We start from the raw sequence: 22369 nt of genomic DNA on the forward strand, positions 1-22369 counted from the left end.
ATAAAACAATACCGCGCGGGGGTAGCCGAGCGGTCTGGGGCGCTGCAGTCATGGACTGTGCGGCTGGTCCCGGCGGAGCTTCGAGTCCTCCCTCGGGCATGGGTGTGTGTGTTGTCCTTAGCGTAAGTCAGTTTAAGTTAGTTTAATTAGTGTGAAAGTCCAGGGACCGATGACCTCAGTAGTTTGGTCCCATAAAACCTTACCACAAATTTCCGATAAATGCGCCACCGATTATTTCAAAGCCTTCTACGAGTGTTAGATAATTCTTCTTCCTTATGATACTTCTCCGACGTTAACTATTTGATGTTGTTGCGGTCTTCAGTCCAGAGACTGGTTTGATGCAGCTCTCCATGCTACTCTATCCTGTGCAAGCTTCTTCATCTCCCAGTACCTACTGCAACCTACATCCTTCTGAATCTCCTTAGTGTATTCATTTATTGGTCTCCGTCTAAGATTTTTACCTTCCGCGCTGCCCTCCAATGCTAAATTTGTGATCCCTTGATGCCTCAGAACATGTCCTACCAACCGATCCCTTCTTCTAGTCAAGTTATGCCACAAATTTCTCTTCTCCCCAGTTCTATTCAACACCTCCTCATCAGTTATGTGATCTACCCATCTAATCTTCAGCATCGTTCTGTAGCACCACATTTCGAAAGCTTCTATTCTCTTTTTGTCTAAACTATTTATCACACACGTTTCACTTCCATACATGGCTACACTCCATAGAAATACTTTCAGAAAAGACTTCCTGACACTTAAATCTATACTCGATGTTAACAAATTTCTCTTCTTCAGAAACGCTTTCCTTGCCATTGTCAGTCTACATTTTATATCTCCTCTATTCCGACCATCCTCAGTTATTTTGCTCCCCAAATATCAAAACTCATTTACTACTATTTTAAGCCTCTTATTTCCTGATCTAATAGCCTCAGCATTACCGATTTAATTCGACTACATTCCATTATCCTCGTTTTGCTTTTTTTGGTGTTCATCTTATATACTCCTTTCAAGACACCGTCCATTCTGTTCAACTGCTCTTCCAGGTCCTGTGCTGTCTCTGACAGAATTACAATCTCATCGGCGAACCTCAAGTTTTTATTTCTTCTCCATGGATTTTAATACCTACTCCGAATTTTGTTTCCTTTACTGCTTGCTCAATATACAGACTGAATAACATCGGGGATAGGCTACATCCCTGTCTCACTCCCTTCCCAGCCACAGCTTCCCTTTCATGCCCCTCGACTGTTATAACTCCCATCTGGTTTCTGTACAAATTGTAGATAGCCTTTCGCTGCCTATATTTTACCCCTGCCACCTTCAGAATTTGAAAGAGAGTATTCCAGTCAACATTGTCAAAACTTTCTCTAAGTCTACAAATGCTAGAAATGTAGGTTTGCCTTTCTTTAATCTATTTTCTAAGATAAGTCGTAGGGTCAGTATTGCCTCACGTGTTCCAACGTTTCTACGGAATCCAAACTGATCTTCCCCGAGGTCGGCTTCTATCAGTTTTTCCATTCGTCTGTAAAGAACTCGTGTTAGTATTTTGCAGCCATGGCTATTTGATACACACATAAAAACTATAAACCCAGATCACAATGTAATGCCAAATTGCAGCATTTACACACCTGAAGCCTTCACTGGATCTATAAAGATTTAAAATACGTTACCATATTTGGCTGTTTTGAATTATAGAATGAATGATTCGTCATTTCGCCATTTGCATACACTTGTACACAGGCAGCTGCTATCAACGTGTGGTGGCTATCTAGGGCTTTGTGCGAACTAAAAAAAAATCTGTATTTGATTCGTATTTCACAAGAATGGAGCAACATTTGAGTATAGATATAACTCTTTATAGCTTGTGTGGTGGAGAGTTCATTTATACTCCTGTGTCGTTCCAATGCGTCTGCAATTTAAAGGTAACGTTGATTTTCCCTCTCACATGAAGCTCATGATGATGATCATGTGCTGAGAAAAGCTAGTAATGTATGACAAATAAATGAAATGAAGGTGGATTCAATATAAAATTTAAAACTGTTGAATGGGGTAAGTGGTTGTACCAGAAGCAAAACTTCAGATTTTTCGCCTTACGTACCTTTTGTGTTAGCTCAGTAAACTTTCTTCGCCGTCAAACACCGATCTCCGTTACTTAAAGATAGATTTACTGATATCTGTATTGAAGTAGGAATAATAGTGCGAAAGTTTGTTTCTCGAGTCTGAGTTATCTGCAGCAGCTGCCACGTTGACTAATTGCAGTTTTATCTTAGTTCTACAAAATGGGAAAAAAGTCCAAAGGTTACTCTTGTCACGGTTCGGGTGTTCTTAATTTGCAGCTGTTCTGTGAGACAGACTCATAATTACGCGGTGATAACCTCTGTGGTTTACTGCAGTAGCGTGCTGTAGTAGGCGACATGGTAGCACAAATCTCTCTCCATGCAGACAGTAATAAATGTCTTTTGCTCTGGCGAACAGCCATATACAGATTTCTTTTCGCGGCTGCGTTATTAATACCCCATACTGTCACAATTAATGAGGCATCAAAAAATTATATGACTGTCGGTGTGCTTTAAACACGGTAACACGAAATCCGCATCATTCGTTAATCTGTTTCAGAACAGCAGAACTCGTGTAAAGCTACTGGCCACAGACAGATACAGCTTCGCAAGAGGGAGGAAAAAAATAGTGCCGAGACGAATAAGTCAGCTGCTGAAATTCGCCGCTCCCTTGCCGCCTGGCCGTAAAGTGCTTTACGATCTTGGTGTCGGCGCGGTGTTGAACAAAGGGAGTACGCAAACTGCTTGAGGGTTCAGGAGATCGCGTTACATGCCAACGTATTTTGCAGCAAAGCCTTCTTAGCTACAGAAGCAGGGTGTAGAAACGTCAGCCATATCCACTTATCAAGAATAGCTAACGTGTGATAACGTATGTTAGATGTACAACGAGTGAATGTGAGTAGAAACCCTTATATATTGCCAGAGAAATTGCACTTTACAGAACTCAAATTTTTTCTTCCGTTTTTCTCGTTATTTTTTAGTTGCAGTTTGTTTATAGTTAGGCATTCCTTCGAACCGATGTTAGTTGCCTCTGAAGTTCTTCTAGGAAATTAATATTGTCTGGCCATATTTTAGGTAAAAATCATTATTTCCGTTGGCGTTAGACCATCAACACGCATCGTTAGGCGATAGGCGGAAGTAAAATCTGACAGGTTATCATATTACTCATAATACAAATTATTTTGAATATCAAGTGTGAGTTAAAAGCAGTGGAGTCGGTAATATTGGCAGCGCGTGCAGTACTATACTAGGAAGATAGTTAACAGCAGTTGTACGGCAGTACTTGCAATACTTATTACGCGCTCGTGTTATCTTGGTACATATCCTCCCCACCTCTGAATCGACAGAGGTTGGATGATATCAGAAGACCAATGTCTTCTGGCTCCTTGCTGCCAATAGTAGCAGTCAGATAGTGAGGCGTGATATAACATTCAAACAGGCATTACTGAAAACTGTGTTTCATTACGCTCGTGTGTAATTTATATCGTGATAGGTAGAGGAGGGTTCAAATGGTTCAAATGGCTTGAGCACTATGGGACATAACATCTGAGGATATCAGTGCCCTAGAACTTAGAACTACTTAAACCTAACTAACCTAAGGACATCACACACATCCATGCCCGAGGAAGGATTCGAACTTGCCACCGTAGCGGTCGCGTGGTTCCAGACTGTAGCGCCTAGAACCGCTCGGCCACTCCGGCCGGCAGTAGAGGAGGGTTTTTATGTAGTATCGACTTCCGAAATATGTAAATATTAATGTAATGAAAATCAGTAAAATACTTAAGAAAATATGTAATATCACGAAAATATTTTATTGAATATTTAACGTAATACTGTAATATCAGCTGAATTCAGCATCTGAATTACACTGTAATTTATTTATTATCTTAATACACAGCACTTTTAAAACTACCAGAAACACCAAAGCTGATTAAGAAGGTGAATTTTACGTTATTTAATTTTTTATTTTGAAAGGCTATGCTGTACTAAAAGAAGAAAAGTATTTAATATAACGTCTGTTTATTAAAATATGCATTTCCACTGAAATTACTGCTGTACCCTACTTTACCTTTCATTTTGAAATGCAGTGAACAGCCAGGTATTTCTCCAAATTCTGCAGTCAAACCATGTCGTCGATCAAAAAGAATGTTTTTGTAGGAGGAAAATGATCTCCCCACATTACAGGAAAGTGCAAATGTTAGAGAATGACATATTCCTGGAGAGGCTGGCCACCGGAGTGTCTTCTTCTCCCTCCCCCCCCCCCCCCCCCAGATACTTGAAAAGTCGAGCAGCCTGAATTTCGTGCCAAAATAAAAAAAAGAAAACTTTAACCGAGCAGGCCTTGGAGGCCCAACGATATCGACCGGCCGCCATGTCATCCTCACTATTAGACGTCATCAGATGCGGATACGAAGGGTCATGTGATCAACACATTGCTCTCCCGACTGTTGTCAGTTTTCGTGACCTTTTCAGTCAAGTGGCACCTCAATTGGCCTTACAAGGGCTGAGTGTACCCCGCTTGCCAACAGCAATCGGCAGACCCATCCAAGCGCTAGCCAAGCCCGACAGTGCATAACTTCGTTGATCTGGCGGGAACCGGTGTTACCACTGTGGCAAGGCCGTTGGTTTCCTGTCACAATAGCGTCAAAAGTATTCAGTACCCTCTGCCTGATATCACCTCTAATGTCAGCTTGCGCGTGCGGCTGGTCCCGGCGGAGATTCGAGTCCTCCCTCGGGCATCGGTGTGTGTGTTTGTCCTTAGGATAATTTAGGTTAAGTAGTGTGTAAGCTTAGGGACTAGAGATGGGCAAAACTGTTCTTTTCAGAGATCGGATCAGAACTGTTCACTCCCTGAAATGAATTAGCTCTTTTTCATGACTCACCACTCATTTACAATAGAAAATAAATGGAAGGCACATTGCCCTTTAAACTTGGTTTATTCCAGTACTATACCTGTATTTTGATCTTATTTGATCCTATTTTGAAGTAACATAGATAATGAGTAAGAATTTTGTATTGTTTATTGAAATTTCCACGATATGACAAAGTTTTTGATTATTGATTTATTTTGCACTATCGTGGTTTTTTGGGTGATCAGAAAATGTTGTAACTTGAGATTTACATTAACAATATATTTGGGTATAATGTATTGAAATTTCATTAACCTCATACAAATACATCGCAAGCCATATATTTTTAAAGTGAACGTTTCCTTCCGAAGATGCCTAAAATCGCAAAATCCGTACCAGAATAAGAAAAAAATATATAAATTTGACTGTAAAACGAAAGTGCTGCATATAGCCTTACGCAGAATACAACAAGGAAAATATTGGTGTATCACATTTTGCGATACGTTTTTCGGTTCGCTCGTAATTAAAGTGTAAATTCGAGTGTCCATAATAAAAATCCTATAGTAAGAGGAGTCGTCAGGAACCTAATCTGATCAGTTTAAACAAATAAAAATAAAATAAAAACAAATGATGTATACATAACATAATAATGTAATATACATAGCGGTATTACTACGAAGAACAATATCCAGTAGAGACGAACTCCGATGCAGAAGCACTGAGTCGAGCAGGTCGAGCCGCGAGCTGTATTACTGCGTGAGCTAAGACCGCAGAGACCAGAGTGACACCTGAGTTGCTTTGCTCAACGCTCTGGCTAGAGTCGAGAACGGTGGGGTGAGCATTGAGTGGGCGAGTTCCGAGGGTGGGGGGAGCGGTGAACGGCCACCACTCACCCGCTCTGAGACAAATCGTCCGTTCCCTTGCGAGCAGGTTGTTGCAAGTAGTTCCTATGTTATCCGCTAGGTGGCTCTCTGTCCTGTTGCTCGCATCAACTGCCCAGAGGGCAGGACGTGCGACTGAAACGATCGCCGACAGAGTGCGATGGGAAGTTAAGCTGGGCCAGACACTGCACGCGGCAGACGACAGAGACGGCACGGCATATGTGAAATACAAAATCGAATGGGGCACTGCACAATGCAGGCAGCCAAGGTAGAAGCAGGGCAGAGGCCGGCGCTGGCTGTGTTGTGTGGCGTGCACTGTGCTGTGACCAGCAGAGGCGCTGCTGATATGCTCCGTCTCTCTCTCTCTCTCTCTCTCTCTCTCTCTCTCTGCCGTGGGAAACGTTTGGAGCAATCGTTCTTTTTTTCTGAATCACTGATTGTTCACTCCTTTGAAAGATTCAACTCTATGAATCAGTTCAAGAGCGGATCCCCCATCTCTATTAGGGACTGATGACCTTAGCAGTTAAGTCCCATAAGACTTCACATACATATGAACATTTTTTTGTCAGCTTGCGCCTGACATTCCGAACCTTTTCCAACGGTTTCTTCAAAAGCAAACCGATAGATTCTAATTCTTTAATGCTGCTGGCAAGGAAGCCGAAGTTGCTATGTATGTACGCCAGAGCATTATTTATTTTAATTTCAGTGAAAGCATTTTGCGCCTGTCGTATTGAACGCGACGATTCTCTCGGAAATGAATCACTCATTGATTTCAAGGCTTGAATTACCTCAGGTCCCAGCACCTTCAGACGGCCATTCACAAACCGCTCTATTGCTGCTGATTTGCGCTTTTCAACACTTTTCTTGCCCTTTTCCCAACTAATATACTGCAATGGCTGAAGAGCAAGAGGAAGACTCCGTATTTCTAGAGTTCCGAGTAGCGTTTGACACAGTACCGCACAGCAGATTGTCAACGAAAGTAAGAGCATATCGAACAGATTTCGAGATATATGAGTGGGTCGAAAGTACACTCCTGGAAATTGAAATAAGAACACCGTGAATTCATTGTCCCAGGAAGGGGAAACTTTATTGACACATTCCTGGGGTCAGATACATCACATGATCACACTGACAGAACCACAGGCACATAGACACAGGCAACAGAGCATGCACAATGTCGGCACTAGTACAGTGTATATCCACCTTTCGCAGCAATGCAGGCTGCTATTCTCCCATGGAGACGATCGTAGAGATGCTGGATTTAGTCCTGTGGAACGGCTTGCCATGCCATTTCCACCTGGCGCCTCAGTTGGACCAGCGTTCGTGCTGGACGTGCAGACCGCGTGAGACGACGCTTCATCCAGTCCCAAACATGCTCAATGGGGGACAGATTCGGAGATCTTGCTGGCCAGGGTAGTTGGCTTACACCTTCTAGAGCACGTTGGGTGGCACGGGATACATGCGGACGTGCATTTTCCTGTTGGAACAGCAAGTTCCCTTGCCAGTGTAGGAATGGTGGAACGATGGGTTCGATGACGGTTTGGATGTACCGTGCAATAATCAGTGTCCCCTCGACGATCACCAGTGGTGTACGGTCAGTGTAGGAGATCGCTCCCCACACCATGATGCCGGGTGTTGGCCCTGTGTGCCTCGGTCGTATGCAGTCCTGATTGTGGCGCTCACCTGCACGGCGCCAAACACGCATACGACCATCATTGGCACCAAGGCAGAAGTGACTCTCATCGCTGAAGACGACACGTCTCCATTCGTCCCTCCATTCACGCCTGTCGCGACACCACTGGAGGCGGGCTGCACGATGTTGGGGCGTGAGCGGAAGACGGCCTAACGGTGTGCGGGACTGTAGCCCAGCTTCATGGAGACGGTTGCGAATGGTCCTCGCCGATACCCCAGGAGCAACAGTGTCCCTAATTCGCTGGGAAGTGGCGGTGCGGTCCCCTACGGCACTGCGTAGGATCTTACGGTCTTGGCGTGCATCCGTGCGTCGCTGCGGTCCGGTCCCAGGTCGACGGGCACGTGCACCTTCCGCCGACCACTGGCGACAACATCGATGTACTGTGGAGACCTCACGCCCCACGTGTTGAGCAATTCGGCGGTACGTCCACCCGGCCTCCCGCATGCCCACTATACGCCCTCGCTCAAAGTCCGTCAACTGCACATACGGTTCACGTCCACGCTGTCGCGGCATGCTACCAGTGTTAAAGACTGCGATGGAGCTCCGTATGCCACGGCAAACTGGCTGACATTGACGGCGGCGGTGCACAAATGCTGCGCAGCTAGCGCCATTCGACGGCCAACACCGCGGTTCCTGGTGTGTCCGCTGTGCCGTGCGTGTGATCATTGCTTGTACAGCCCTATCGCAGTGTCCGGTGCAAGTATAGTGGGTCTGGCACACCGGTGTCAATGTGTTCTTTTTTCCATTTCCAGGAGTGTATCTTATGTAATAGAACACAGTGCGTTGTACTCGACCGCGCGTGTTCATCAGAGACAAAGACTTCGTCAGGAGTGCCCCAGGGAAGCGTGATAGGACCGTTACTGTTTTCTGTACACACAAATAATCTGTCGAACAGGATGGACAGCAATCAGTGGTTGTTTGCTGATGATACTGTGGTGTACGGGAAACCTTCGTCAATGAGTGACCATAGGATATAAGATGACTTAGATAAAATTTCTGCTTGGTGTGATGAATAGCAGCTAGCTCTAAATGCAGAAAAATATGAGTTAGTGCGTGGTAGTAGGTAAACCAAACCCGTGATGTTCGAATACAGCATTAGTAGTGTGCCGCTTGGCACAGACACGTCATTTAAATATCTGGGCGTAACGCTGCAAAGCGATATGAAAATGGTTCAAATGGCTCTGCGCACTATGGGACTTAACATCTGAGGTCATCAGTCCCCTAGAACTTAGATCTACTTAAACCTAACTAACCTAAGGAGATCACACACATCCACGCCCGCGGCAGGATTCTAACCTGCGACCGTAGCGGTCGTGCGGTTCCAGAGTGAAGCGCCTAAAACCGCTCGGCCACACCGGCCGGCTACATGAAATGGAACGGGCATATTATGACTGTAGTAGCAAAGGCGAATATCGACTTTGGTTTAATGGGAGAATTTTGGGAAAGCGTGGTTCATCTGTAAAGGAGAACGCATATAGGACACTAGTGCGACCAACTCTCGACTGCTGCTGGAGTGTTTTGGGATCCGCACCAGGCCGGGTTAAAGGAAGGCGCTGAAGCATTTCAGAGGCAGGCTGCTTGAATTGTTGCCGGTAGATTCGAACAAAATGCAAGTATGAGCCTAATCTGGAAAGTAAGGTTACAAGAACTTTTCGAAGTACAAAAGATGAAGGTGCTTTTAACAAAATTTACATGCATTATAGTATAGGGCTTGCACTATTTTTCCTCATAATCGTCATTTACCTCAATACATTTTGTCATCCTTGGGACGAGTTTTTTGATTCCTGAGTCACAGGGTCTCCCGCCGCCTTCTTTAGCCAGTTCTTCACTTCGCTTTTCACCTCGTCAACGTCGGAAAAGTGTTTTCCACGAAGGTGTTCCTTCAACTTCAGTTTAGTGAGCAGATGATAGTTACTAGGTGCGTGATTGGGGCTGTGAGAGGGGTGGCTTAAAGCTTCGCAACCAAACTATGTGAACAATTCTTGTGTTGCATGAGAGGTGTCTGGACAGGCGTTATCATGAAGAAGACTGACTCCCGTTCTCAGCATCCCGCGACGTTTGTTTTGTATAACTCTGCAAAGTTTGTTCGCAGCTCATGGTCTAGTGTCTACCGATGCTGCCTCTGGATCACGGCGTCCCGGGTTCGATTCCCGGCCGGGTAGAGGTTTTCTCTGCCCGGGAACTGGGCGCTTGTGTTGTCCTCATCATTTCACCATCATCATCATTCGTGAAATCGGCTAAATTGGACTGTGTAAAGATTGGGACTTTGTACGGGCGCTGATGATCGTGTAGTTGAGCGCCCCACAAACCACACATCATCATCAAACATCTGCGAAGTTCCTAGAATGAAATTTTCACTCTACAGCGGAGTGTGCGCTGATATGAAACTTCCTGGCAGATTAAAACTGTGTGCCAGACCGAGACTCGAACTCGGGACCTTTGCCTACGAAGTTTCTTCATGGTCTCTCAATATCTTGCAGCATTTATTGTTTCACCTCTTCCCAAAAAATCAACGAGCAGAACCCCTTTTCTGCCCCAGAACAATGACACCATGATTTTCGTCGTTGTTTCCTGAGTTTTGGATTTTTTGGCTGAAGGAAAATGAGTATGGCGCCACTGCATTGATTGTCGTTTGCTCTCTGTGGTACGGTGATAAGTCCAACTTTCATTTCCTTTCACTACTGAGTTCAGAAAAGCCTCGCCTTCATTCTCAAAACGATCAAGAAATTCGCGAGCGGCACTGACTCTATGCATTTTGTGTGCTTCGCTAAGCATCTTGGGGACCCATCGCGCACAGTTTGCGGAAGTTTAGTCCATTAGTTACGATTTCATGAACAATTCACGAAACGTTTCGACAAACTGCATGCGGGTTGTCAATTGTCGAACGGCGATCAGAGAGAAGATGTTCTTCCATTTTCAGCACCATATCATCTATCACAATAGACGGCCTTCCGCTTCTGTCTTCATCGTGAATTTCCGTCCTCCCAAAATTGAATTTCCGTACCCATTTCGTCACATGTTGCCTCCACATGACGTCCTCTCCATAAACTGAAACAATTTCGCGATGAATCGCAGCGGCATTCATATCCTTAGCATTTAGTTAGCGAATTACAGCACGCACTTTGCTCTTGACGGGAGCCGGAATGAGAACGCTCATTTCTAACACTCAGCACAATACTAATCGACGAGCTACTGAGTGTTGGGAATGCTCGTTCCTGTCGCTGGCTTCCCGCTAACGGCAGTGGTGCCAACTTCCCCCAGGATATTCCAGGTTAAAGCTACATGCCTTGTAACCTTAGTTTCCGCATAACCCTCGTATTGCGGAGATACGGTACGACTATAGCTGACAACATATAATGGAAAAATTCGTTTATGAAGTTTTGTGTGTTTTTTTTAAATCTGCCTTAAAAACATTTGTTACTTAGATGATTTCACTGCTTTATTCTTTTTGTGAGCGTCACTGTGTAGGTGTATGTATTGCTGAAGTTGGGACTTGATGGAGCAACCGTTCTGCTTAATGCACGCTCGACATAGAAGAATCCATCAGTAGTGAAAACGTTTTCCCGCTTACCCTAGGATCTTAAGTAATATGATAATTCTGGTATAACATGAGGCATCGTGAACACAAACATTCATTAAACGTTAAGAAGGACTTATTGACATTTTTCTGGGCTCATGGAGTCATTAGTTCCACACTGGCAAACGTACCTAGCGGTCCAGAAAATTGCTTTGCCTCACTGCCAGTCTCAACAGAACACAAATCCCTTTATTAAACGCAATAATAGCTACTACAGTGCTACACTCAGTGTTGTTACTGTATCTGCCATGCTTTTCAAAACTGAAATACCAGCTCACAGAAAAATAAGCCGAAAGCCGTTCATAATCCAAGACAAAGTACAATGAACCATTAGAACGTCATTTTAAGAGATAATTTACTTCCTGTCTTTAGTTTTCAGGTAGGTCGGATTGAGACATTTTATCTAAGGGAGTGGCTTACCGAGGGTTTAGGGAAATATGAAAAAGGTTAAAAAGCGGTAATACATAACTTTGGTAGCATAAAGTTAAAATATGAGAAAAAACATGCAGTTATAGAGAAATATGTAAAAATATGCAACAACAAAACGAAATATATAAACACCAGTAACACAATTTGTGAACACGCAGTTTGCACGCTCCTAGGAGCGAAGAAAAAGTATATGCAATTATATAAAAATCTGGGCTTTGGTAATAATTTAACATTACTGAACATGTCTATACCGTGATTATGATTTACCTTCGAGTACACGAAACGTTTACGCAACCCGAAGCGTCGTGTGTCAGTTGCGCTGCTGTAGACAACTGCTAGGAAGTACAAAGCACAGCTGTGGGAGCCATTCTCTTACATCTAATGGGTGCGCAAAATACAACTGACCCAGAAAACATACCATGCACGTTAAGACAGGCAACCCAATTTACGTCATCTCCACATGTAGCGTGGATAGCGTAATCTGAGTTGCCTCTCTTAAGGTGCATGAAATATTTTGCTGAACAATTTCACTGTCCTCTGTGTACACTTATACTCTACAAGCTACTCTATGGTTCCACATTCCGACATAACTGTCGTAAACGAATGTGACTATCATATCAGTTAAACATTTATTTAACGCTACAATAGTGAAGCCATAGTCACAGTAAATAAATTTTTTCTTAAAGAAAAGGGGGGAGGGTTATGTTACCAGTTTCAACGAACTACGTCGTCATTCTCAAATGCAAAACATCAGTGGAGAATATATCATGGGGATTATGATCATACATCTGACAACAATTACGTAAAATAATAGGACCAGGCAACCGAGGCAACGTTAGCACAACTAAGTCACTAAAAGTTATGCACATGCTTGCCCAACCGTTCATTCCATGTCGTAATGTAGAATAGATAAAAACTACACCAGGGTAAAAACTGTCAAAAATTCTTGCAATGTGTCCTGCTGTGACACAACGATCGTATGGGTGATATATATTCACAAGTCTGAAAATTGAACACATATATGTATATTTAATCATTATCATGGCGCAAACTCCAATGAAATAAGCACTTACGGTAAGGTTATTATATTTTTATCCCATGAGAGTTTGCGCTATGATAATGATTAAATATACGTATATGCAAAATATAGTCACAGCTGCAAAATACTAACACGAATTCTTTACAGACGAATGGACAAACTAGTAGAAGTCGACCTCGGGGAAGATCAGTTTGGATTCCGTAGAAATACTGGAACACGTGAGGCAATACTGACCTTACGACTTATCCTAGAAGAAAGATTAAGGAAAGGCAAACCTACGTTTCTAGAATTTGTAGACTTAGAGAAAGCTTTTGACAATTTTCACTGGAATACTCTCTTTCAAATTCTAAAGGTGGCAGGGGTAAAATACAGGGAGCGAAAGGCTATTTACAATTTGTACAGAAACCAGATGGCAGTTATAAGAGTCGGGGGACATGAAAGGGAAGCAGTGGTTGGGAAGGGAGTAAGACAGGGTTGTAGCCTCTCCCCGATGTTATTCAATCTGTATATTGAGCAAGCAGTAAAGGAAACAAAAGAAAAATTCGGAGTAGGTATTAAAATCCATGGAGAAGAAATAAAAACTTTGAGATTTGCCGATGACATTGTAATTCAGTCAGAGACAGCAAAGGACTTGGAAGAGCAGTTGAATGGAATGGACAGTGTCTTGAGAGGAGTATATAAGATGAACATCAACAAAAGCAAAACGAGGGTAATGGAATGTAGTCGAATTAAGTCGGGTGATGCTGAGGGAATTAGGTTAGGAAATGAGACACTTAAAGTAGTAAAGGAGTTTTGCTATTTGAGGAGCAAAATAACTGAAGATGGTCGAAGTAGACAGGATATAAAATGTAGACTGGCAATGGCAAGAGCGTTTCTGAAGAAGAGAAATTTGTTAACATCGAGTATAGATTTAAGTGTCAGGAAGTCGTTTCTGAAAGTATTTGTAAGGAGTGTAGCCATGTATGGAAGTGAAACATGGACGATAAATAGTTTGGACAAGAAGAGAATAGAAGCTTTCGAAATGTGGTGCTACAGAAGAATGCTGATGATTAGTTGGGTAGATCACATAACTAATGAGGAAGTATTCAATAGGATTGGGGAGAAGAGAAGTTTGTGGCACAACTTGACCAGAAGAAGGGATCGGTTGGTAGGACATGTTCTGAGGCATCAAGGGATCACCAATTTAGTATTGTAGGGCAGCGTGGAGGGTAAAAATCGTAGAGGGAGACCAAGAGATGAATACACTAAGCAGATTCAGAAGGATGTAGGTTGCAGTAGGTACTGGGAGATGAAGAAGCTTGCACAGGATGGGGTACCATGGAGAGTTGCATAAAACCTGTCTCAGGACTGAAGACCACAACAGCAACTACAACAATACATATATGTGTTTAATTTTCAAACTTGTGATATATATCAGCCACATAATCGTTGTGTCACAGGAGGATACATTGCAAGAATCTTTTGCAATTTTTACCCTGGTGTAGTTTTCATCTATTCTATATTAGGACATGGAATGAAAAGTTGAGCAAGCATGGGTATAACGTTTAGTGACCTAGTTGTGCCAACGTTGCCTCGGTTGCCTGGTCCTATTATTTTACGTAATTGTTGTCAGATGTATGATCATAATTCTGATTATAATTCTCCAACTGATGTTTTGCATTTGAGAATGACGACGTAGTTCGTAGAAACCGGTAAAAAACCCTCCCCCCTTTTTTTTTAAGAAAAAATTTATTTACTGTGACTATGGCTTCACTATTGTAGTGTTAAATAAACATTTAACTGATATGATAGTCACATTCCTTTACGACAGTTATGTCGGGATATGGAACCATAGAGTAGCTTGTAGAGTATAAGTGTATAGAGTGGACAGTGAAACTGTTCAGCAAAATATTTCATGCACCTTAAGATAGGCAACTCAGATTACGCTATCCACGCTACATGTGTAAGAGTGTGTAGGAGTGTGTGCGTTCGGCCGTCACGCAGGAGATCAGACGGGTTTGCGTGATCTTGTTGCTATAATGACAGACGCTCGCCCAACGCTCACCGTGTTTTCGGTCAGTTCCAGGTCTCCGTAGACATTTTGCAAGCGCCTATGAATATCTACAATGCTCCAGTTTTCCGCCAGAGGAAACTGAATGACAGCTATTTCCTTGGAGCGCACCTCTGTTACAGACGCCATTTTGAAGGGTACTTTATGAAACTATAGGGGTGCAGAGGGAATATTCCACGATGCCCCACAGTAAATTTCGCAATTTTTTTCAACAGAAATTTGCCGATAAAATAGTATATCACATTACGTATTGAATACCCTCGTAGAAATCACTGCTATAGAATAATGCAGAAAGTAACTATAAGAAATATGCAATGATTAGGTGGTGCCCTGGAAAATACGGACGGCATGGACCAGACTCTTAATAAAGTTGTAATGAAATCTAGACCTTCTGCTACTTATAGGCGTTAAGAAATATCAATGGGGACAGTTGAAAAATGTGTGCCCCAACCGGGACTCGAATCCGGGACCTCCTGCTTACATGGCTCTATCCGACTTGTTTAAATCTTATTTTGTTCAGTATTGTTCGTTGCGTTTGTGTGCAGCGGATGTCCCATGACACCCGCTGAAGTTCATCGTTGATCCATTCACTCAGTTTTTTTATTACATGGGGCGGCTAACCCTCAGAGCGAACTCGCTGACTACCGTGCCGACTGAGCCACTGAGGACACAGTCTGCACATCCTGATTTAGGTTAGATTGGAAGTGCGACTGCCCGTATTTATCTCTGGCACGCTCCCCGTGAGACCCACACTTTCCAACTTTCTGTCCCCACACTACATTTGTAGTTGACTCTTAATAGGATGCTCGCATTCGGGAGGACGACGGTTCAATCCCGCGCCTGGCCATCCTGATTTAGGTTTTCCGTGATTTCCCTAAATCGCTCCAGGCAAATGCAGGGATGGTTCCTTTGCAAGGGCACGGCCGACTTCCTTCCCCATACTTCCGTAAATCGATGAGACCGATGACCTCGCTGTCTGGTCTCCTCCCCGAAACCAACCCAACTCTCTTAATAGGATGTGTGATGATGACGGACAGCAGAGCATGCTCTGTAACGTGCTCCCAAACTGTCTACAAGGTTGGTAAGGAGTTCTTGTGGTAGGCATTCCATTCCTCCACTAGCGTGGTTGACAACTGGTTTATGGTCCATTGGTACATGTTGATGTGCTGCAGTATGTTTTCCCAATGCGTCCCACACGTGCTCGATGGGATTTAAGTGGTGGAATGGGTACGCCAGTCAATTCACCGAGTGCTCGCTCCAAAATCTCCTTCACTTGTGTGATGTTCAATGGGTTTGCGCACTGTGGTCAATAAAATTCAAGTCAGGACAGAATTTTTTCCTAGGAAGATGCATATGGGGAAGAAGTACTGTGTCACAATAACATTAACCGTTGAGTGTACCATGTTCAAAGATTGGAAGTCAATACGCCCATGGCCGGCCGGCGCTACAGTCTGGAACCGCGCGACCTCCTTCAGTCGCAGGTTCGAATCCTGCCTCGTGGATGTGTGTGATGTCCTTAGGTTAGTCAGGATTAAGTAGTTCTAAGTCCTAGGGGACTGATGACCTTAGAAGTTAAGTCCCATAGTACTCAGAGCCATTTGAACCATTTGAATCAATATGCCCATGCAACATTATGCCTCCCCACACCTTGACACCCAGACCACCAAAACGATCATGCTTGACAATGATTTTGGGTGCATTACTCATTCCCAACTGTCTCACCATATGAGGGTACATAAGACAGCCACAAACGTTGTGCAACATGATCATTTTGGTGTTCCAGGTGTTCCTGTATGGGCAGGCATAATATTACATGGGCTTACTGACACAAATCTTTGAACACCGTACACTGACCAGTCAATGATTATGTGACAATGTCCTCCTTCCCCACATGCATCCCTTTAGAGGTGAAGTTATTTTTATTGAAGGAAAGTGTGACCACATTAAACTGCACAGTTGGAGGAGCTTTTGGAACGAAATATACTGTGAATGGAATGACCTGCCTGTTGCCTCACTTAAACAGCGTCAACCATGTGTGGCATGCATTGGGAAGACGTATTGCAGCATGTCCACAAGCACCAACGACCAACCAGCTGTTGTCAACTTCACTGGTAGAGGAATGGAACACCCTGTCATCCTTCCCAATCTTGTGGTCAGCGTGGGAGTACATTGCAGAGCTTGTATTGCCATCTGTCGTGTTTCCACACACTATTACGAACTACGTCATGCCTCTTGTAATGTCCAGGGGACCATCATAAATTGGGGTAACTTCACTATAATTATTGTCTTTGAGTAAAAGTATTTCTGTTTGCCTCACTACATATTTCTTTTTGTTATGTTCTGTACTACACTTTCACTGTTCTTTCTGCATATGGTTGAAGTTTTTTGGATCAATGTTACTTTGCAGCGACACACCATGTGGCAGTTACTTTCATCCTTGAGTTTTGGACACTGGTACATTTGTCAAACATTCCTCCAGACCGTTACCTGTTTGTACAGACATTCCACACGATCCTATCTCAGTCAGCAGTCGATGATGTGGTACAGTGCGGAAATCTAGGAAGATGCAATCTACCTATTCACATGTGGCTGTTATTTTCAATACATCATCTATGAATAAAGCAAGCTATCATACGAGAGCGATTTTTGTTCTGAAACCATGTCGTTCTTTCAGTGAAGCTTGTTTACCTGCAGGAATGTCACAACTTTTGAGTTTAGAATATGCTCTACAAACCATCTGATCTGTTGCCCATTCTATAAGGAGCATTCAAAAAGAAATGAGCCAGAGGCATAATTACAGAAACCAATAGCTGTATGTTAAAAGTATTGTCCCTGGCTGTTCAGACACTTGTCATACTGTGACACAAGGCGGTGGATGGCTGTCTCATAAAATTCCTGGGGTTGCGATGTTAACCAGTTCTGCATGTACAGGTGGACGTCGTCATCCAAAGTGAATCGTTTGCTCCTTCTTGGCGCTCTTCTATGACCAAGATGGCCCCCTTCTGATTCAATCCCTGCAGCATGGGAGAACAGCGAATGCACAGCATCACTCGCAAACCTTGGCCACCCTTCACCAAGCGATCAAATCAAAACCACCAGAAAAACTCATCTGTGGGGCCATTCTGGTCCACGACAATGCAAAGCCTCATAGGGCCAACACAGTCGCGACACCCCTGCAGAAATTCAAATGGGAGGTTCTGCGCCACCCTCCATACAGTCTGGACCTCTCCTCCTATGATTACGCCATTTTTGGTCCCCTTAAAAAGGCTCTGAGGGGCAAGTGACTCACCCTGGATGACGACGTCCAGCAGTATGTGCGGAACTGTTAACATCACAGTCCTGGGAATTCTATGAGTCAGCCATTCACCGCCTTGTGTCACAGTGGGACAAGTGTCTCAACAGCCAGGGTCAATACTTCTAACATACAGGTACTGGTTCCTGTAATTATGCCTCCAGCTCATTTCTTTTTGAACGGCCCTTACGTATTTAGGAAAGATCTGTGCTTCTTTCCTGTCACACGGGGCTATTCCTCGTGCAAGCGGTTCTTGATAAGTAGCTTGGACAGTGTGTTATCATTTATTCATTCCAACCCACTAGTGTCTCAAAGTTGGCAATGCAATTAAATGTTTCCATCTGACACCTATAGCAGTTGTGCAGGAGCCGGTGGACCCATTGGAGCACACCCACTGAGCCACACCTCCAACAGCTACGTTCCAGGAGTACCCCCTCTGCCATCCTGACAGCCGGTGGCTGCCACACTGCCCACTTGCACTCGAGAGCCACTTCACTATGTGACACTACACATTTACAACCTAGTCATGGTTCTGACAGGATCATTTGTGCTTTAGTTCAGAGAGCCTCTTCCTTGTTGACACTGATATCTGGACTCTATTACTTGCTTCATCATTTGTAGGACTCTATTACTTGCTTCATTATTTGTAATGAGTCTTTGTACATTTGGAGAAATACAAGTTAAATAAATCTCCTGTTTACTGCGTTAACTTGTTCGCTGATAATTTCTGTTCCTGTCCAGATTTCCTATAACGACAGTTGCTACACCACTCTGTAGCCCATCTCTCCTTGCTATTGTGTATGAAACTGTACATGACAGGAGCTAATTCTGTGACATAGTCAATATAAATTTTAATTCGAATTCCATCAGGACCTGCTGCTTTGTATATCTCAAGTATTTTAATTGTTTTACAATATCTGGGTTGCTAACATTGATATCGCTCATTTTTGAGCCTGGATGGCAGTCAACCATTGGTATGGCAGTATCCTCTTGCTTGATACATTTTTAAATACGGAACTTAAAATTTCACTTTTCTGTATAGTGTCTTCAGTTTTGACATCAGACGCATCAGCAAGATATTGAATGGAAGGTTTAGAACTGTTTATTGACTTATGTACCATCACAACTTTCTGGGGTTTTGAGATAAATCTTTCGCCATGGTCTGACTGGAAAGTATTCTAGGCTTCACGAATGACACTTCTTACAGGTACAGAAATTTCTGTTAACCATGGGATGCATAATCTCTTTTTGTGATGTGGATACCTAATGGGGGAGGGGAGGGGTGTTCAGTGAACAGTGAACCCACTGGTATTAAAATAGTCTACTGATAAAAAATTACAATTTTTGAAAAGGTTTATTATATTTTGACTAAGGCAGTAACCTGTAAATATTATTAACAGTAGTAAATATTAGCCTGAAAACTAGCATATTACAAGGCAAAATACTAATATGTTGATATATTTCACAAACTAATCTGAGTCTTCAAGTTCAAGGTAGGAGAGACACTTCACATTTCTTTCTGAATGTGTGTTACATGCAGAATTATGACACTGCCCACAGTAGTGCTTTGGTTTACCTAGACTGTTGTACTTCTGCTCCTTTCCATTAGTTTGTTTTACACGAACATGGCACCTGCAGGTGGCTGATCTGCATGTGTTGTCAATTATTTTATTTTATTTTGCAGAATACTTTACCCTGACCAAAAATTCGGTTACACATGCTTGTAATTAAACTTCAACTACCGGTGCCGGTGAAGATAGAAAACTATTCACCATATAGGTACTCAACACTGTAGGAATGATGTTGAGACTGAGTACTGCTGGATTTGCCTTGTTACTACTGACAATGTCATGAGTTTCCAGTTTACGAGCCATTACTGCTACAGTGACTTTGGATTTAAACTCAAGCATCAGCATGCATTACAGTTGCAGACAATTTCGTGGGTCTGGACAATGTGAGCAGGGCTTTACTCATAAAGCTGTTTTGTAAAAACAATAGCAAAAGTGTTTCTGCTCTTCTCTAGAATCAATGCACTAAAACATTATGGTGAGGTGGTATTTCTGCACCAGGGTGAAGAACCTACTCGGAAGTTCGAATGAACTCATGATTTGTGAATTGCTTCTGGAAGAGGTCAATAGCCAATTCTGCCAAAAACTGTTGATGTAGCTCAGAATGGTGGACGCAATGTGTGACCTCCAAACTGTGTATGAGCTGTATCATGAGAGCTGAACATTCAATGGTCCATCTCTCAAAACAGTGCTCTGAGCCATTATGAAATATCTCTAGCGTGGTTCCAGGCTGTCCTCGGTGCAGATGGTTGTGACATACAGCTATGCAATTATCAAATGTGACCCACTCACTTGTAAATTTAAATCTGTCTGCATGTCATTACAAATGTCTCTGCAAAGTTTCATCATCTTACAATCACTCTTTCTTCATGACGGCCCTTCCAAGACAGGAAAAGTTTAATTATAACCATCCTGTACTACTTTCTGCTGCCTGTGGTTTCACCAATTCCATCCCAACTTGCAGAAGCTTGTTGCATTTCTTCTCGTTCCATCTTCGATGTTGCTGGATGAATATGGTGGCTGCACTGACAGCACAGATATCGATGAGCAATTAAAACGCTGACAGAGTCCATCTCTTTGTTCCCCTGTTGCAGGTGTACAAATGAACCATTTGATCAATGTTATCAGTCCCACCCTTAGTGGAGTTATTGCATGCAATTATGTGTGTTTTATTCTTCTCTTCTCCTTCAGTACCCTCATCTTGGTGCATTGTTGATAACATAGCACTGTTTTAATTGTTTTTATTTTTTCATTGTAGGACACTGAAGTCACTGGTGCCCTATCTGTTGTTGGGTCTGTATACAACATTGACCAACATACCTCTGAATCTGATGTGTTCTTTGTTACGTCTGGAACATGCTTCCTGTTTGACTGGAGAGTTCCAACTATAGTAACTTTGTCATCTTGTTTCAGCTCTTATGCCAAATCCACCAACATTTGGTATCGATGTGAAACAATATTTTAACCCAAACAGTATTTCTCACAAGCACAGCCAGACATTTGACAACAGCTACTGAACTTCATTCTTCCTTGGATCTGTACTTTACCTGCACAGGGTTCATATTCGTGTCATGTCTACTGGTTCTGGCGCTATGCATATAGGGATGTTGTACTTGCCCAGTTTCTCCTTCATAAATACTTTGAATGGGCAGCATTCTTTGAACTAGCTGAGCATCTCATTGGTGGTGAGGTGCACATACATTCATTCAGACTTAGCCACAGTCACATCTTGATAGTCACTACCTGAATCTACATAATGTTCATCATCTCCATCGGCTCTAATGTCCACATCATTTTCCAATATGGATCATGCTCCATAACAAAATCCTCATTTTCATTGAGAGCTCTTTCTAAATAAATTCACGTATTCTTTTAAAAATATCTGAGTCTCAATGTGAACAGAAAGGAACTGAGCTCACTCACTGCAAGTATGCAAGATATATAACAGCTGAATGTCATCAGTGATTACTTCCTCTGAAAATAAACTGAATTTTGAGAAAATCAAGAATGCCAAGCTACAAGAAATGTACACTTGCTTCTGGAACATGGAAACCTAGAGAGAGGGGGAAGGAGTTTATTGAACCCATATTCAAAGTTTAATTTTTTATTTCAGAGTAGTAGTTTTCTATAAAGCTCATTGATACACCATTAAATAAACAATAACTCAAAGACAAAAATGTTGCATTACATTTACTTGGGCAGAGACTAAGGAAGATAAACAGCTGTGGGTTGAATGAACTACACCCCCCCCCCACCCTCTACCAGTTCACCAGCAGTCTATTTTGTATTAAGAGTGTAGTAGGCTCTGTAAATACATATTTTGCAATGATAGTGCAGATGAACATTACTGGACTTGCTGTGTTTACAAGTCACATATCAAACATTTGTACTGTGATTGAGATTCAACTGAATGCAGGCATCGACTCGAGAAATATGATGAATCTATACCAACTGGTCTGGAGGCACCATTAGTGATTTGGATACTGCAAGCCACAGCTGAACGGAAACACTAAAGGGAAGGGTATATGTTACAATTCTTAAGATGGGAAGCCCATGTATAGCAGTTATAAAAATATTTGAAGAATAGCAGAATAGAATATAAAATCGAAGCTGGTGTCTGAGCAGCTATATGCTTTGATGACTGAAGTTGAGATCTAAATTCGGCGAAACTGACCGACTTGTAAATTACGATTATGAATTTTACTGTGTACTTTGCAAACATCAATTCTGTCATGAAAACTTGGCTCTTAAGGGTTGCTCTGAATGCAGACAAGCCAGAAATACACCCGAGAACTGGACAAAACTATTAACTGCATTTTTTCCATGGTAACAGGAGCTTCATATGATTCCTTTCATAATCCCAGATGCAAACCACAATGCTGGATTGTTTCTCAGTTCCTTAAGGAAGCAAAGGCACTTATTGTATGGTTTTAAACT

The sequence above is a fragment of the Schistocerca cancellata genome, chromosome 1 (assembly GCF_023864275.1).
Source record: "Schistocerca cancellata isolate TAMUIC-IGC-003103 chromosome 1, iqSchCanc2.1, whole genome shotgun sequence".
Taxonomy (NCBI): Eukaryota; Metazoa; Arthropoda; class Insecta; order Orthoptera; family Acrididae; genus Schistocerca; species Schistocerca cancellata.